Source organism: Canis lupus, chromosome 23 (assembly GCF_011100685.1).
Source record: "Canis lupus familiaris isolate Mischka breed German Shepherd chromosome 23, alternate assembly UU_Cfam_GSD_1.0, whole genome shotgun sequence".
NCBI lineage: Eukaryota > Metazoa > Chordata > Mammalia > Carnivora > Canidae > Canis > Canis lupus.
The window spans coordinates 33,713,602-33,731,664 of NC_049244.1; the positions used below are offsets into that span (position 1 = coordinate 33,713,602).

General features: G+C 38.9%; 1 long non-coding RNA gene across 6 annotated transcripts in view; it reads right to left on the minus strand.

The window, feature by feature from the left end:
* Nucleotides 1-18,063, minus strand: part of LOC100686256 — a 115,137-nt gene that overhangs the window by 8,999 nt on the left and 88,075 nt on the right. For 5 of the 6 annotated variants that reach the window (XR_005377059.1, XR_005377057.1, XR_005377056.1 and 2 more), the window contains one exon: nt 17,100-17,172. This is a non-coding gene — a long non-coding RNA (uncharacterized LOC100686256). Of the gene's footprint in view, nt 1-16,918; nt 16,937-17,099; nt 17,173-18,063 lie in introns of those variants that run through there. The other variant, XR_005377060.1, reaches the window with a different exon arrangement.

Consider the following 18,063-nt stretch of genomic DNA (forward strand, 5'->3'; position numbering starts at 1 on the left):
GACATTTATTGAGCACCTACTAGTATATATGGCAAATAGTTGATACGTTTTTTTGTTTGTGTTTTGAATTTTTTGTTTGCTTAGGTTTGGTTTGGTTTAGTTTGGTTAGAGCTTTATTGAGGTGTGACAACATATAATAAACTGCACAAATTCAAGGTATATGATTTAATGGGCTATGACACATATATAAATCCATAGAACCATCACCACAATCAGAATAATCAATATACTCATCAACTCCAAAAGTTCCGTCATAGCCCTTTGTAATTTATTTTCCCCTGCCCCACTTATTCATCCCATCCCCAGGCAGCCACTATTCTGCTTTCTGTCTACTGGTTTGCTTTCTATCACTATAAGTTATTTGCATTTTCTGGAATTTTATATAAATGGAATAATAGGTACTCATTTTTGTTTTATTTCTTTACTCAGCATAATTGAGATTCAACCATGTTGTTGCATTTATCAATCATTCATTCCATTTTAGTGCTGCTATAGTATTGCATTGTATGATTATATTATAATTTATCCACTTATCTGCTGATGGATATTTTGTACATACTTTTTGCTGAAAACTCAGACATTGTGATTATGTTTCACTGGATTTGGTCTTTAGGGAGACTATAAAAAGGCTGTAGAGCAAGGGCCAGTAATTCAAATGCCTGCAGGAGCCAGGCAGATAACATAAGTAAGTAGAGGGAAGAGGGAAACTCAGTGTAATAAAAGCAACAGTTTAAGCCTTATGATGAATGACAAACTGACACTTGGCCCCCGTGTTGGGAGGGGTGGAGATTGTGACTTATGGAGGAGTTGGAGCCCAGTTGAAAGCAGGTAGCTGCTTCTCAGAGCCAGCTGATTGTTGCAATGTTGTCCAATGTTGCCAGGTTTTCTTTATTCTTCTTTTTTCTTGTCCTTAGGGACAGTCACAAATCCAGATTTTGTGTAAAGTTTCATGATTTTTTGTTTAATCTTTAAAATGGCCCTATTTTCTTCCCTTCCCAAATATGGAAACAAATGAGAAATAAGATTCAGTAATCAAACAGAAGAAAATTAAAATACTGGCTTGACTAAAAATCCTAACATTTGTTTAAATGGGTATTGAATATATTTTTATTCACTGTATTATTCTCTCTCCTTTTGGTCATGTTTGAAATTTTCATAATACAATTTATAAAAATCAGCTTGGATAAAGTCAATTAGAGAAAGAGGTTTGGTTTGGCCAGTGGGCTTGCTATTGGTCTCCTCACTACAACCCACATCTGAATACATTACCTAGTTCCAAAGGGAGAACTGGACAACCTCAGGCCTTCCCATGGAATTCAGGCCTGCTCTATACATTTATAACACTAAAGAACACAGAATTTGTTGAATCCTACTGACAAGCCAGAGGATAAAGAAAGAGAGAAAGAGTGCGACAAAGAGAGAAACAGAGAAAGCCTAGAAAGGGTTTAGTCTTTCAAGCTTAAACCCTTCTCATAATCTCATCCATCAGAGAAATCATCCCCACTTCTGTGGGGAGTAACTGAGTAGTACTTCTCATTCTTTTTCTTCATGGAGAATGGAAATTCTTTCCCGTCTATGAAAACAGAGGGAGTGAGAGATTTAAACGCTTCACCCCTGTGATGAACATTGTGATGCACTGCCCAGATTCCCCTACAATAAGGACTTGTTGTCTGAGTATACTGAATGTACTGTTGGCAGTCTTTGGTATCTTCAGGATTGCTACAATTGCAGAAAGCTACATTACTCAAGTTTAGGCCCTTCCCAGGGTGTCCCACATTCAATTACTGAACAAAGTTGGGGCATAAGAGCCTGACCATTTTAGCCAATCTGGGACAACTCTGAAGGTCAAGTCTAATCTCCCAAACTTCCTATGGAACCTGCATACAAGTCCTTTTCTCCCTTTGCTCATTCCTGTTTCTTTCCCCTCCCTTCTATAACTATTAATTACAAGGGCATTCCCTAACAAATATTGAGCCTGTTAAATTGTATCTCATAGTCTCTTCCCTGAGAACTCAAGCAATGACAGTTGGTGCCAGGACTGAGATCTTAAAAAACAGGCACTCAGATGGGGTTTCAGAGCTTGATCATTACCTGCTAATGGTAATGACAGGTACCTGTCAATAAGGACCCTTATCATAAGATTACAGTTCACTTGTGAAACTTTCATGGGTGTTGAATCAGGTTAGTATACCAGTGGAAGGGTAAGTATTTCAGAAATATAGGGAAAATAGCAACTATAAGGACAATGAAATTGAGTAGTGCTATGTATCCCCCCAAATTTATATGTTGAAGTCATAATCCCTAATGTGATTGTATCTGGAGATAAAACTTTTAAGAGGTAATTAAGGCTAGGGGCACCTGAATGGCACAGTTAGTTAAGCCTCCAGATCTTGGTTTCAGCTCAGGTTATGATCTCAGGGTCATAAGATTAAGCCCTGCTTCAGGCTCCATGCTCAGCTCAGAGTCTGCCTGAATTTCTCTCTCCCTCTCCCTATGCCCTTTCCTCCATGTTCTCTCTCTCTCTCTCTCTCAAATAAACACATCTTTTTTAAGAAGAGGTAATTAAGGCTAAATGAAGTCATGGGTAGGATCCTCATCTGATAGGATTAATGATCTTATAAGAAGAGAAATAGAGATCTCTTTCTCTTCCTCTCCCTCCATTCTTTCCTTCCCCTCTTCCTTTCTCTCTCTTTTCCTCTCTCTCCCTCTTGCTTCCTCTCTCCCTCTCTCTCCATGCATGCCAAAGAAAAGGCCACTGTGAGGACATTTGAGAAGGTAGGTATCTGCCTGCCAAGAAGAGAGCTCTAACCAGAAACCGAACAGACCAGCAGGTACCTTGATCTCCGACTTCCCAGAGCTGTAAGAAATAAATTTGTTCAAGCCATTTATCTACGGTATTTTGTTATAGTAGCCCAAGCTGACTAAAACAGGTGGCTGTTCCTTAGCCAGATTGATGCGCTAGAAAAAGACAGTGAAAAGCTAAGAGTGATTAATCATCAATTGAAAGTTAAAAATAAAGACAACAGTCTTTTCAATAGCATACAAAGTGGCTCTCATCTCCTGAAGTGGGAGACTAAAGTAAGCTGAAGAATAAACTCAGTCATAGTGGCTAAGCTCCAAAGATTAAATTTCTAATCAAGACAAGTGTACTAAGCCAAGGTCAAGGCCCTGGTTGAGGGGAAAAATGAGACTTAACACATTAGATGAGGATATTCCTAAAAGTAGCTCAAAGTTCTCTATTAAGACCTATCTCTTCCCCATTTGTTCAGAGATGATGCAGAGACCTCTTCCCCTCAAGACAACAAATTACCTCCCTCAAAAAGATTTACTCTCAGGATGTCTCCTGTCCAGTGGCTCTTAATGATGTTCAGTCTCAATGTGCTGGATATGATAATGGATAAAAGGAACTACCCCAAAGGAACTTGAGTATCTAGTCAGGTTGAACTGAGATTGTATGTGTAGGATTGACTTTTGAAGGTACTTGATGAAAATGTAAAGAACATAAGGTAGATAACAGAGAAACTAGATTTGGGAGCACTTTCCCAGTACTCAAGATTTAACATCATAAATAGAACCACAGGAGACCATGTGAATTTGCTATTAGGATGGTTTCTAGAAACATGGAAAAAGTGATGGCCCCATAGGGGTTTATGCCATGAGGTTAAAATGCCAGAGTTGCCATGGCAAACAGTGGAAGAAAGATTGAAAAGATTAGACAATTGGTAATGCTGGAGACCATATACTATGTAAAAATGAAAAATCTGCCAGATGCTTCACTTACAGAAGGTCAGGAGGCTACGCCATATGTCAAGGACATAAGAAATGTACTGCTGTGAGGGGCACCTGTCTAATTAAGAGGCTTAGTGGTGACTTTCTATAGGCCAGGTCTGAAAGTAAAGGAAGCCATTAAAGAACTGCGTTTATTGATAGCAATAGGTATAATAGGACCTCAAAATTATAGAGGCTGGATTGTGGTGTTTAGTTGTCAGAAGCCAAGGTGGACAATTATTGTAATATAAAATCAGAGGAGCAGTCAGGGGGAAGTGATCCATAAAGAATTATAAAGATAATAAATAGAACATGGTGTCCCTAGGGAAAAAAAATAGATGGTTAGCCAATGAGGGTATTACTTAGTTTGTATAATCAGATGAATTAAAAAATATATTACCAGGAGTCTGAGTCAGTCACCCCAATTAACATCACAATTCCTTGCCAAGTTTTAAAATGTGAATCTGTTTTTAGACCTGGAGCCTATTAACTCAAGAAGAAAGCATGTCCCCATGAGGAAGGAACCTGCAACACTATGGCAAATGTACACAGTAATGATTTCCTCAGTATTTCCCCAAAGATTGTTCTAAAACCTTTGTACCTAAGGCCATTTACTCAGAGAACTGTGCATTGGGAAAATGGGAATATGTAAATATTTCAAGGACTGTGATCACAGATTCTGAATTGACTTTGATCCTTGGAGACCCAAAGAATCACCATGGTCCCCTTCTTTGAGTAGGTGCATATGGGGGTCAGGTAATAAATGAAATCCTATCCAAAGTCCAGGTTACAGTAGGCCCACTGGTCTGTAGACCCACATGTTAGTTATTTCTTCTCAAATATATAATCAGAATATGTATACTTCATAGGTAACACAGACCTCTCATTGAGTCCTTGGCCTATGAAGTAATAGCTGCCATAATGGGGAAGGCCAAATGGAAGACTCTGAAACTGCCCCCTCCCCTAGCCAAAACACAAATAAAAAACAGCATTGCTGGGGGGAATGGTGGAAAATAGTGCTACTTTTAAAGAGCTAAAGGAATAAAGGTGGTGAATCCCCATCATACCTCCATTTTGCTCACTGGTCTGGTCCCTGCAAAAATCATTGATTCTGAAGAAAGACATGGGATGTGGTGTCATTGCCAGAACAGAGTAACATGGACACAGACACATGATATGTGACTTTTAATCTGACAAATATGTTCTTTTCCATCTATCTAAGAAAGGAGAATCAGAAATAATTTGCATTAAAGCAGGCAAGACAGCAGAAGAGTAGGGGACCCTGTTTCATCTGATCCACTGAATTCAGCTAGATATCTATCAAATCATTCTAAACACCTGTGAATTCAACCTGAGATGTAAGAATTGCTGAAATTCTACAAAGCAACCATTTTTCATAAGGTAGGAAGTGTGGAAAAGCGAATTTGAGGAGATATATTGGAAGATAAACACTGGGGGAAGGTAGGAAGCCTCTGAAAGTCGACTATCAGAAAGTGATATAGCCCCTGAACACAAAATCAGTACTTTTAGAATGTTATTCCAGTAAGAGATGTCCCTGCCTGAAGGGGCTCAGGTGGGAAAGTGGGACAAAATTCTAGGTAAGATAGTGTGGACTCAGTATCCCCAGGGTCAGAAAGAATGGGGGGTGCCTGGGCCGGCAGAGTTCCCAAGTACTGGAGCAGGGAAACTACCTGTAGCTAGCCCGGGGGGTGGGCCCTTAGTTCAATTTGGCATAAACCTCGGAAATGCGCATCATTGGTGGACTGCCCTCCTTGGAGGGCCTTGCTAGCCACAGGCCTCCAGCCACCCACCTCCCTCCTCCCAGAACGATCCACCAGGGCACACACACAGCAGGAGTGTGAAGAGTTTGGTGCACAAAAAGTAAAGACTGCTTTTCCCTGAGGGTTCACTGAAGAGTGGGGGCTGAGATCTTTCAGCTTCGGGTCTGGAGATTGGGATGCCACCATTTTTATTTTCATCCTCTGAAGTGGCATAGGAAAGCCTTCAGGGAAGGAAAGCCACATAGAGCAACCGGAAGTAGCTTACACTGGCCCCTGACAACTCCGCCCTGGCAAAGACACCGGAGAATCCGTGCAACAGGCCCCTCCCAGAGAAGACCAGCTGGAACATCAGGCTAATACCAAGTCTACAGAGCATACAGAACTGCAAAACTCCAGCACTTGGGGAAAATAGAATTCAAGGTTTTTTCCCATAATTCTTGTATGTTTCGTTTGAAATATTCCTTTTCTTTTTTTCCTTTTTACCTTGTTTCTTATTTTATCAATGCTTTGTTTTAAAGTCTTTTTTTAATTTTTATATTTACATTTTATAGATATACTCTTCATTTTTGGCTTCCTTTCACTGCATTCAATTTTATTTCTTTTTTTTAATTTTTATTTATTTATGATAGTCACAGAGAGAGAGAGAGGCAGAGACATAGGCAAAGGGAGAAGCAGGCTCCATGCACCGGGAGCCCAACGTGGGATTCGATCCCAGGTCTCCAGGATCACGCCCTGGGCCAAAGGCAGGCGCCAAACCGCTGCACCACCCAGGGTTCCTCAATTTTATTTCTGTATATATGTAACTTTTTCTTTCTTTACAATTGTGGGGTCAAGTGTCTACTAACGAAGGGACCAAAATACACCCAGGACCAAGTGCATTACTCAGTTCTGAATATCTGTTTTATTATATTCTTTCTCTTTCCCTTTTTTTTTCTTTCTTTCTTGGCTTCTGACCTATTCTGACTTGATTAGTGTATATCTCTCTGGGGTTGTAGCTGATATCTTTATTTTTAATTTTTTCTTTTTTATTCTCTTGCTTATCTGCTCTTCTCTGGACAAAATGACTAGAAGGAGGAATTCACCACAATACTTTCTTCCATAGATTTAATCAATATGTGTATAAGTAAAATGTCAGACCTGGAATTCAGAATAACAATTATGAAGACACTAGCTGGGCTTGAAAAAAGCATAAAGGACACTAGAGAATCGCTTAGTGCAGAAATAAAAGAACTAAAATCTAATTAAGCTGAAATTTAAAATGATTTAACTGAGATGCAGTCTAAAATGGACACTCTAACAGCTAGGGTAAATGAGGCAGAAGAGAGAATCAGTTACATAGAAGACAAAATGTTGGAATGTAAGGAAGCTGAGGAAAACAGAGAAAAACAACTAAGGGATCATGAGGGGAGGCTTAGAGAAATCAGTCATACAATAAAGCAAATCAGTATTAGATTGACTGGGGTCCCCGAGGAACAGAAAAGAGAGAGAGAGGGATAGAAGGTATATTGGAGCAAATCATAGCTGAGACCTTCCCTAATCTGTGGGAGGAAACAGGCATCAAGGCCAGGAGGCACAGAGAACCCCCCTCAAAATCAACAAAAATACATCAAACCCTTGGCATATAATACTGAAGCTTGCAAATTTCAGAGATAGATAAAGAGAAAAATCCTGAAAGCAACTTGAGACAAGAAATTCTTAATCTACAAGGATAGGACCATTAGACTGGCAACATACCTATCCACAGAGACCTGGCAGGCCAGAAAGGGCTGGCATGATATATCCAGGGTACTACATGAGAAAAAAATGCAGCCAAGAATACTTCATCCAGCAAGGCTGTCATTCAGAATGGAAGGAGAGATAAAGAGCTTCCAAGATAAGTAGAAACTTAAGGAATTTGTGATCTCTAAACCAGCCCTGCAAAAACAATATTAAAGGGGATCTTGTAAGCGAAGAGAGAGCCCAAAAGTAACATAAACCAGAAAGGAACAGAGACAATCTACAGAAATAGTAACTTTACAAGTAATAAAATGGCACTAGATTCATATCTTTCAATAGTTACTCTGAATGTAAATGGGCTAAATGCTCCAAACAAAAGACACAGGGTATAAGATTAGATAAAAAAACAAGACCCATTCATATGCTGTCTACAAGAGACTCATTTTAGAGCCAGAGACACCTCCAGATTGAACATAAGTGGGTAGAGAACCATGTGACGTGCTAATGGACATCAAAAGAAAGCTGGAGTAGCAAACCCTATATCAGATAAATTAGATTTTATTTTATTTTTTTTAAGATTTTATTTATTTATTCATGAGAGACACAGACAGAGAGAGAGAGGCAGAGACACAGGCAGAGGGAGAAGCAGGCTCCATGCAGGGAGCCCAAATTAGATTTTAAACCAAAGACTGTAGTAAGAGATGAAGAAGGAAACTTCATACTTGAAGGGTCTATCTAAGAAGAAGATCTAGGGCAGCCCGGGTGACTTAGTGGTTTAGCGCTGCCTTCAGCCCAGAGTGTGGTCCTGGAGACTCAGGATCGAGTCCCACATCGGGCTCCCTGCATGGAATGGAGGGAGCCCGACGTGGCTGTGTCTCTGCCTATGTCTGTGCCTCTGCCTGTGTCGGTGCCTCTCTCTCTCTCTGTCTCTGTCTCTCATGAATAAATAAATATTTCAAAAAAAAAAAAAAGAAGAAGAAGAAGAAGATCTAACAATTGTAAATATTTGTGTCCCTAACTTGGGAGCAGCCAATTATATTAACCAATTAATAACAAAATTAGAGAAATGCATTGATAATAATACAATAATACTAGGGGACTTTCAGACCCCACTCACTAAAATGGACAGATTACCAAAGCAGAAGATCAACAAAGAAACAGGAATTTTGAATGACACACTGGACCAGATGGACTTCACAGATATATTCAGAGCATTTCATCCTAAAGCAACAGAATACACATTCTTCTTTTTTTTTTTTAACACATTCTTCTTGAGTGCACATGGAATATTCTCCAGAATAGATCACATACTGGGTGACAAATCAGGTCTTAATTTGTACCAAAAGATTGCGATCATTCCCTGCATGTTTTCAGACCATAATGCTTTGAAACAGGAATTTAATCACAAGAGGAAATTTGGAAAGAACTCAAGAACATAGAGGTTAAAGAGCCTCCTACGAAAGAATGAATGGGTCAACTAGGAAATTAAAGAAGAATTTAAGAAAATCCATGGAAACAAATGAAAATTAAAACACAACTATCCAAAACCTTTGAGATGCAGCAAGAGAATCATAAGAGGGAAGTATATAGCAATACAAACCCTTCTCAAGAAACAAGAAAGTTCTCAAATACACAAGCTAAGCTTACTCTTAAAGGAGATGGAGAAAGAACAGCAAATAGAACATAAACCAATCAGAATATGAGAAATAATAAAAGATTAGAGCAAAAATCCATGAAATTGAAACCAAAAGTACAGTAGAACAGGTCAACAAAACTAGGAGCTGATTCATTAGAAGAATTAATAAGATTGATAAACCCCTAACCAGACATATCAAAAAGAACAGAAAGGACTCAAATTAATAAAATCATGAATGAAAGAGGAGAGAGGCTATGACTGACACCAAGGAAATACACACAATTTTAAGAACATATTATGAGCAACTTTTTGCCAACAAATTAAGCAATCTAGAAGAAATAGATGCATTCCTACAAACTTATAAACTACCAAAACTGAAACAGGAATAAATAAAAAACTTGAACAGATCCATAACCAGCAAGGAAATTGAAGAAGTAATCAAAAGTCTCCCAACAGGGGTGCCTGGGTGGCTCAGTCATTTAAGTGTTTGCCTTCAGCTCAGGTCATGATCCCAAGGTCCTGGAATTGAGCCCCATGTTGGGCTCCCTGCTCAGCAAGAAGCTTGCTTTTCTCCCTCTCCCTTTGCCACTCCCCCAGCTTGTGCTCTCTGACTCTTTTATCTCTCTGTTAAATAAATTAATTAATTAAATCTTAAAAAAAAAAAAATCTCCCAGGGGTGCCTGGGTGGCTCAATTGGTTAAGTGCCTGCTTTCAGCTCAGGTCATGATCTCAGAATCCTGGGATTTGGCCCCGTGTCAGGCTCCTTGCTCCACAGGGAGCCTGCTTCTCCCTCTCCTTCCCACTCTCAGGTTCTCTCTATATCTCTGTTGCTATCTCTTATCTCTCAAATAAATAAATAAAATCTTTTAAAAAAAATCTCTCAACAAACAAGAGTTTAGGGCTGGAGGCTTCCCAGAGGAATTCTACCAAACTTATAAAGAAGAATTAATAACTATTTTTCTGAAGATGTTTCAAAAAGTAGAAACGAAAGGAAGACTTCCAAACTCATTTTATGAGGCCAGCATTACCTTGATCCCAAAACAAGACAAAGACTCCACCAAAAAGAATTACAGACCAATATCCCTGATGAACACAAATGTCAAAATTCTCACCAAGATACTAGCTAACAGGCTCCAATGTAACATTAAAAGAATTATTCACCACAATCAGGGAAGATTTATTCCTGAACTGCAAGGGTGGTTCAACACCCGGAAATCAATCAATGTGATACATTACATTAACAAAAGAAAGGACAAGAGCCATATGATCCTCTCAATTGATGCAGAAAAAGCATTTGGCAAAATATAGCATCCTTTCTTGATTGAAACTCTCCACAGTATAGGGATATAGGGAACATACCTCAATATCATAAAAGCCATATATGAAAGGCCCACAGCAAATATCATTCTCAATGGGGAAAAACTGAGAGCTTTTTCTCTAAGGTCAAGAACACAACAGGGATGTCCACTCTCACCACTGTTGTTCAACATAGCCTCAGCAATCAGATGAAAAAAAGAAATAAAAGGCATTCAACTTGTCAAAAAAAGAAGTCAAACTCTCACTCTTTGCAGATGATATGATACTCTATGTGCAAAACCCAAAAGAATCCATCCCAAAATTGCTAGAATTCATACAGGAATTCAGCAAAGTGGCAGGATATAAAATCAATGCACAGAAATCAGTTATATTTCTATACACTAACAGTGAGACAGAAGGAAGAGAAATTAAGAAATCAATCCCATTTATAATCATACCCCAAACCTAGGAATAAACCTAACCAAAGAGGTGAAGGGTCTGTACTCTAAAAACTACAGAACACTCATGAAAGAAATTGAAGAAGACACAAAGAAATAGAAAAACATTCCATGCTCATAGATTGGAAGAATAAATATTATTCAAAAGCTTATGCTACCCAGAGCAATGTACACATTCAATGCAATCCCTAGCAAATATCATCAACTTTTTTCACAGAGCTGGAACAAATCATCCTAATATTGGTATGGAACCAGGAAAACCCTGAATAGCCAAAGAAATGTTGAAAAAGAAAACCAAAGCTGGAGGCACACAATGCCAGACTTCAAGCTATATTACAAAGCTGTAATCATCAAGACAGTACTGTATTGGCACAAAACAGAGACATAGATTAATGGAACAGAACAGAGATCTCAGGAGTGGACCCTCAACTCTATGGTTAACTGAGCAGAAAAGAAGATCCAGGGGAAAAAAAAGACAGTCTCTTCAACAACGAGTGTTGGGAAAACTGGATAGCCACATGTAGAAGAATGAAACTGGATTACTTTCTTACTCCATATGCAAAGATAAACTCAAAATGGATGAAAGACCTAAATGTGAGACAGGAATCCATCAAAATCCTACAGGAGAACACAAGCAGCAACATTTTCAACCTCAGCCACAGCAACTTCTTCTAGACACTTCTCCAAAGGCAACGGAAACAAAAGCAAAAATGAACTATTGTACTTCATCCAGATAAAAAGCTTCTGCACAGCGGAGGAAACAGTCAACAAAACTAAAAGGCAACATTTGGAATGGGAGAAGATGCTTGCCAATGACATCAGATAAAGGGCTAGTATCCAATATCAATAAAGAACTTATCAAACTCAACACCCAAAAAACAAATAATCAAGTCAAGATATGGGCAGAAGACATGAACAGACTTTTCTCCAGAGAAGACATACAAATGGACAACAGATACATGAAAATATGTTCCACATCACTCAGCATCAGGGAAATACAAATCAAAACCACAATGAGATACCACCTCATACCAGTCAGAATGGTTTAAATTAAAAAGTCAGGAAACAATTGATGTTGCTAAGGATGTGGAGAAAGAGGAACCCTCTACACTATTGGTGGGAATGCAAGCTGGTATAGCCACTCTGGAAAATAGTACAGAGATTCCTCAAGAAGTTAAAAATAGAGCAACCTTACAACCCAGCAATTACACTACTAGGGATTTACCCCAAAGATACAAATGTAGTGATATGAAGGGTACCTGTACACCAATGTTTATAACAGCTATGTCCACAATAGTCAAACTATGGAAAGAGCCCAGATGTCCATCTACAGATGAATGCATAAAGAAGATGTGGTATGTATGTACAATTGAATATTGCTCAGCCATCAGAAAGGATGAACACTGACCATTTATATAGATGTGGATGGAACTGGAGGGTATTATGCTGAGCAAAATTAATCAGAGAAAGACCATTTTCATATGGCTTCACTCACATGTGTAATATAAGACACAGTGAAGAGGATCATAGGGGAAGGGAGGTAAAACTGAATGGGAAGACATCAGAGAGGGACACAAACCATGAAAGACTTTTAACTACGGGAAATAAACTGAGGGCTGCGGGAGGGGAGGTGGGTAGAGGGAGGGATGGGGTAACTGAGTGATGGGAATGAAGGAGGGCCCTTCACGTGATGGGACATGATGGGATGAGCACAGTGTTACATGCAATTGATTAATTACTGAACTCTACATCTGAAACTAGTAATGTACTATATGTTGGTTAATTTAATTTAAATTAAAAATAATAATTTTTTAAAAGGAGAAACGGTTCTCAGTTATGCAGAAGGGATAGTAGTATACATTTACATTTTTGCCCCAAGGCTATATTAATTCTTCTGCTCTTAGTAATATAGTTGTTGAGAACCGTGAAAGGTCTGAGATTTTACCCTATTTACAATCTAAGAAGTTAGTCTGCCACTTTTTTTTAAACTTATTTATTTATTCATGAGAGAAACGGGGGAGAGAGAGAGAGAGAGAGAGAGAGAGAGGCAGAAACCATAGGCAGAGGCAGAGGCTCCCTCCATGCAGGGAGCCTGAGGCGCGACTGGATCCCAGGTCTTCAGGATCACACCCTGGGCTGAAGACGGCGCTAAACCACCGAGCTACCCAGGCTGCCCAAGTCGGCCACTTTTGAATGCTGGCAGAAGACCTGAGACTCTTGGGTCAGAGTCAGAAGACTGTATTGCTCACAGCATAGCAAGCTGCACATGACTTATGTTTGCATTGGTTTTCCTTATTCCCCAAGTACCATTAGGAAGATGTGGAGTGGCCTAGACAGACACTGTGCATACAGTGGGTTTATATCATGGCTGAGGTACTCTGATCTTTTATCAAACAATGTTCCCAAATGTTTCCCCAGAGGGAGACGCAGTCTTTATCACACTAGAAAGTGAACAAAGCTGTCTTTTGTTCTGAAGAGAAACAAAATCTCCACCTCTATCTTCTAAAGCTGTTCAGTATACAAACATCCCTGAAAAGATGGCTCTGAACAAAAGGTATCAGTGTCTGTTTGGAGAAATGTAAGAGACTCATGGTAAATTGTCTCCCAACATTGAGCTTCGTAGGGTTGAAGGTACAGGTCTCCAAAGACAGCAGAATTTTACCAAGGAACACAGCAAGACTTCCACAGAGCTACAAGATATAGCTGTCAACCTGAGGATGTTCTTTGAGTCCAGGGATCAGCAGGCAAAAATAGGAGTCACCATTCTGGCATGAGAAAGTTATACAACAGAGGCACGGAGCAATATGTTTGGCATTCAGGTGACCCAGCTGGACACCTCTTGGTATACCCTTGCCCAGTTTTGACCAGAAATGGACAACTGTGGCAATCTCAGCCCAAGACAGCATAGTGACCAGGAGCTCATACCATTCAAGAATGAGGGTCTGGGGATCCCTGGATGGCTCAGCGGTTCAGCGCCTGCCTTTGGCCCAGGGCATGATCCTGGAGTCCTGGGATTGAGTCCCACAACGGGCTCCTGGCATGGAGCCTGCTTCTCCCTCTGCCTGTGTCTCTGCCTCTCTTTCTCTTTCTCTCTCTGTGTCTATCATGAATGAATAAATAAAATCTTAAAAAAAAAAAAAAAAAGAATGAGGGTCTGAGTCATGTTGCTAGGTATGCCACTGAGACCAGCAAGGGTAATAGCTGAGGTAAGAGGAATCTCGAATGGACGGAACAAGAGGGAGATAATGACTATCAGTTATAACCCTGAGACTAGCTGCATGGCCAGGAATAGACTTCAGTGGATACTCACCATCATATGCTGCCCACATCCCTTTTGAGTGAAGGATTTGTTACTTTAGTTTCTGGGAATGCTGTTAGCAGCTTCAGGGATTGCCTCTGGTGCAGAGAGGCATGTGTGTTTCTGGGATGGCCCATATCTAACTACTGACTGATCAGTACCAGAGTATAAAAAGGCTTCCCATCTCAATCCAATTCGGGATAACTCTGAGAAGAGTTTGGAATAACTCTGAGAAGCCATTCTAGCACCAGAATTCCTTATGATGTCACCTGAAGCTCTCATTTGGCATGCATCCCATTTTATAGATGCATATACATTTTTATAGAACTTTAAAATATTCTTGTTTTCAAATAATATTCATTGACATAAAAATATCACAATGTAATTATAGCATATTATAGAAATTAATATACAAGATTATAGTACAGTTTTATACAAATTTTGACGTTACTTGGGGGATTGTTTATTAGCATATCCATGCATACCCCCCAATATATACTCACACAAAGAAAAAGACTGGGAGAAAATATATTAAAATGTTAACAGTGGATATTTCTGAATATTAGAATTGCAGGTCCTTTTAAACATTTTTAATCTTTTCTAACTAAAAAAAGTAACATACATGTACGTGGTTTTAAAAAAAGAAACTTACACTGCAAGAGAAACTAAGCATCCCTCATGTTCCAGATGCCAGATCCCTCTGCAGAGGAACGATTTTTATAGATTTCTTATGTCTGGTTCCTGAAATACTCTGTGTGTATATTAGCATAAAGGTATATAATCTCCCTTTTATACTTTTTTATTTCTTACATGGATGAGAGCATACTGTTAACATTGTTCTACATCTTTTTTCTCTAACAACTGGACTTGGGGGTTATTTATATAGCTACAGTCGACCCTTGAACAACACAGGTTCAAACTGTGTGGATTCACTTATGTGTGGATTTTTTACAGTTCAGTACTATAAATGTATTTCTCTTTCTTATGATTTTCTTTTCTCTAGCTTAATTATAGGAATACAGTATGTAATATATATAGCATACAAAATATGAATTAATTGACTATTTATATTATCAGTCAGGCTTCCAGTTGACAGTAGGATATTAGTAGTTAAATTAGGGGAAATTGAAATGTATATTTGATTTTTTAACTGCATGGGAGGTCAGGACCCCCAATCCTATGTTGTTCAAGGGTCAACTGTACTTTCTTTCTAATAGCTGAATAGTATTTCATCATATGGATATATCATGTGGACATTCAGGTTGTTTTTAGTCTTTTACTGTTAAAACATTCTTATACATCCACATTTTTATGCATATGGGGTATACTTGCAGAATAAATAGGATTGCTGGATCAAAATGTATGTGTATTTTAAATTTGTATCATTATTTTTATTTTTATTTATTTTTATTTATTTTTAAATTTATTTATGATAGTCACAGAGAGAGAGAGAGAGGCAGAGACACAGGCAGAGGGAGAAACAGGCTCCATGCACCGGGAGCCCGATGTGGGATTCGATCCCGGGTCTCCAGGATCGCGCCCTGGGTCAAAGGCAGGCGCTAAACCGCTGCGCCACCCAGGGATCCCCTGTATCATTATTTTTAATTGGCCTTCAAGGACAGAGTACCAATTGATATCCACAATTTACAAAAAACCCAAGCAGGATAACAAATTACAAATGCACACAATTTAATTTTTCCTAAAAACTGAGCCTTATGATATAGATAACAAAAACACTAGAAGAAACTACACAAAAATGTTAATAGATTTCTTATAGCCATAGAATTACAGATAATTTTTATTTTCTTCCTGTATTTTTGTGCCTTTTCCAAATTTTCTATAGCAAACATAGACTATTATAATAAATAAATAATATACATATATAAATAATATATAAATAAACATGTTTTAAAAACTAAACATTGAGTTTTTACAAATTTTGGTATATTCATTTCTAGACACCATATAATGTTGCACACATCATTTTGTATTTTACCTCCAAGTGTATAAAATAATTGCATGTAATTTATCACAACATATCAAAAATGAGATGACTTATTAAAAACACAAATATTGATATTTAAATAATGAAAGTTATTAAAATAATTACATCTAATTTTCACTACTGAAAATACACTTTTAACTTAGGGCTAAAGTACCAAATGATTCTTTTATTTTGTTTTAAAGATTTTATTTATTTATTTGAGGAAGATAGCATGAGTGGGGTGCGTGGTGAGTAGAGGTAAAGGGAGAAGCAGGCTCCCCGCCCAGCAGGGAGCCTGACTCAGGGCTGGGTCCCAGGACCCTGAGATCATGACTTGAGCCAAAGGCAGACACTTAACCAACCAAGCCACCCAGACGCCCCTGAATGATTCTTTAAAATGAATGGTCTCTGAGCACATGTGCTATAAACAGACATTTAGAATTAGAAAGAGACCATGAGACCAAAGTCCATAGACCCCCCACTAGAAAGAGTGAGGCCCAGGGAATCTGCATGTGCCTCCCAGAGGCTGAGACCAAGATGGATTATGAGCCCTGAAAAAGAGGTTTCCCTTCTGACAGAAGGCAGGGAAAATCTGATAAAGGAGCAGTTCCTATAAGTTATGCTTTTATTCATTTGACAAAAATATTTGAGTGTCTTTTCTATGTAAAGCACCATGTTGAATGTTGGGGAGACAGTGATGAACGAGACAGATATAGTTCCTGCCCTCTTAGGGATTTACATTCTAGCAGAAGATGAAAGCATTAAATAGCTAATTATATAATAACTACTTGTTTAAAAAATAAAAAAATAACTACTTGTTTAATAGACAACTAATTATATAACAACTAAGTATATAATAAGTATTCTAATTAACTGTTATAAGTGTTATGGAAAAGTATAAAGTACTATAAAGCTACCTGACTTTTTAACAGGGACACTTGACTGGTGTGAGAATTAATCAGAAAGGCAACTTTGAAGAAATGGAGATTTAGCTGGGACCTGAAGAGAATGGGTTGCTTGTAAGTTATTTGTACCTGTTTCTTCCCAATTGTATTCTGTGATATCAAGTTCAAATTGGGATTTACACCACGTATATTGGCAAATGCTACAATCAGTGATTTTCCCCCACTCCAGCCCTGAGAGCCAGTTTTTAAATACTTACCCACATGCCATTGCTATTAATGCATTTTGCCAAGGCAAGGACTCAGTTGCAGGGCAGCAGATGCTTTCTGTACCTGAGAGGAGAGGTAGAATGAGAGCAGCAGTAGAATTGATTATGTCTCTGAGGTTTTTTTGTTTTGTTTTGTTTTTTAAGATTTTTATTTATTTATTCATGAGACACACACAGAGACAAAAAGAGGCAGAGACACAGGCAGAGGCAGAAGCAGGTTCCATGCAGGGAGCCCGATGTGAAACTCGATTCCAGGACTCCAGGATCACGCCCTGGGCCAAAGGCAGACGCTCAACCACTGAGCCACCCAGGCATCCTGCCAGTCCTGTTTCAATATTATATTGGCTACCCTGGGTGATTATCTTTCTACATAAACTCCATTTGTTTATGGCTTTAAATTCTTAATTGGGGCAGCCTGGGTGGCTCAGCGGTTTAGCGCCGACTTCGGTCCCATGTCGGGCTTCCTGCATGAAGCCTGCTTCTCCCTCTCTCTGCCTGTGTCTCTGCCTCTCTGTCTGTGTGTGTCTCTCATGAATAAATAAATAAAATCTAAAAAAAAAAATCTTAATTGTATTTTTCCAGCTTTATTGAGGTATAATTGACATAAAACATAGTATAAGTTTAAGGTGTACAATTTACCTACTTGGGTGCTTTCCCTAGCCAGATCCATTTTCTAGGGCTATTTCTTGGCCTATTCTTGCCTGACTGGTTTACAGATGGCTTTCAACAATGATTCTACCCATGATACTATTACCATCTTTATTCATGAGATGTCCTAAGCATCTTACCAGAGGGTGGGACTGTCTTGTAAGCTCAGAATTCAGGCTGTCTTAGAGGCTTCAGTGGGCAAGGTCATGGCTCCCCCCTTAAAAGCTCTGGCTAATGTCCTCTTCAGTTTAGGGAGTTTCCCAGGATCCTCTCCTCTCCCGTGCTTCAAATTGTCCTGCTTTTATTT